Source organism: Anoplophora glabripennis, unplaced genomic scaffold (genome assembly GCF_000390285.2).
Source record: "Anoplophora glabripennis isolate ALB-LARVAE unplaced genomic scaffold, Agla_2.0 scaffold1848, whole genome shotgun sequence".
Taxonomy (NCBI): domain Eukaryota; kingdom Metazoa; phylum Arthropoda; class Insecta; order Coleoptera; family Cerambycidae; genus Anoplophora; species Anoplophora glabripennis.
Window position 1 is genome coordinate 21958 of NW_019417928.1, and position 1699 is coordinate 23656.

Below are 1699 nucleotides of genomic sequence, written 5' to 3' on the forward strand. Positions count from 1 at the left end.
TATCGAAAAAAAAATTATAAGAAAAAATGTCATAGGGGTTGATTATTTCAACCCCTTACAAAAATAGTTCAGGGTTGAAAAAAATTCAAAAAGTGTAGTTTTATTGACAGATAATGTTCACCAAGTTTGGTTTCTTTAGCTTGATGTACGTGGAAGATAAAAAAGAAAAACAATTTTTTTTGTAATTTTAGGAGGGGCGTAACTTTTCAGGGAAGGGTTTTTTCAAAAAATTTTATACCAAAGACCCCTATTAATTTTCATCGGAGAATCGCCCCTCGAATTTTTTCGGTGTTATTTAGATACACCCTGTATATATATAATATGTTTGCCTATACAATTAGTTTATCATGTTTTAAGAGCCCCCTTAAAAAGTCAGGTCAAAGAAAAAATTTTTATGAGGTCGCTCAAGATTTTTAAAAATTTCCAAAATCGTCAAATTTAATTTTTTTGTGTTTAATTTTTTTCCCGTTTTTTTATAATTTTCTAGGCTGAAAAAAAATCTCGATTCTGAAAGTTTCAAATCGATATTTTAATTTCTAAAGGTCACTCATAATTATTTTAATTTTCAAAGTAGTGTATCTGTTTTCGAGCGATCTCTAAAAAATAAATATCAACGAACTAATAATTTATTTTTTATTGAATTTGAACAACAAAAGATAAAAAATTCAATTTTTGACGATTTTGGAAATTTTTAAAAATCTTGGGACCTCTAAAAAAATGTTTGAGCTAATTTTTTGAGGGAGCTCTTAAAACATGATAAACTAACATATTTTCACGACACAAAAAAAAAATCGTTTTTCTTGTGCCACCCGACTATACATATTATTCTCCAAACGTAATTAGTAGCAAGTTAGTATAAGTATATATCAGTAGCTATATATTTTAGTAATTAGGCAGTGTTTTTAAATTAATACGACTCCCCAAAGTAAAAAAATAATTCAAGTTATATTATTTTTACTGAAAATAGCAGTTAATTTACGTATCATATCGTTAACGTGAAAATATACACATTAGACTGTTGACTGTTCCTGTTATACGTTTTTTAAGCTTTTGAAGAAGAAACTACATGTAATTTTAAAAATTATATCTGCTTTTATAATAAAGGAATGGAAATTATAAGATTGTTTAACCTTATTAATTAAAAATTATTGCCTACTTAATAAAAAAAATATTATTGTCCTCGATAATCTATTAATGATTAATAAAATCTTTACTCTCTTTCCTTATAAGATTGTATGTACACAAATTGGAGCCGTTCCTGAAAAATCGAGCCGTTTACGTCCAGCGTAATTCGTAAATTATTAGACTTCGCCGTTCGGTTAAAAAACACACCTTGAAGCGTTGGCCGCTAGAGCAGCACCTGCCGGGGTCCCGTTTCGTGACTCACGCTGGGCGATATTTTTTGTACAAAATACCGTATAATATAAACATAAAATAGGAGAAACAGAAATAAAAAAAAACAAAATAGTTTATCAGATCCTCTGTTAAATATTTTCGTAATTTATTAATTGTAGTTCATTATTAATTTCATATTTATTTCAAAATTGTACCAATACAAAGAGCACGTGTTCGTGTTTACCGGCCGGCAGACCAGTTTTTTTTTGTTGCAAATTAGTCCAAGCATTCTGTCACGGATTAATGTTAAATTTGCAGAAATTATTACCTGGACAAAAAAAAATATGACCGTATAAAAAATTAA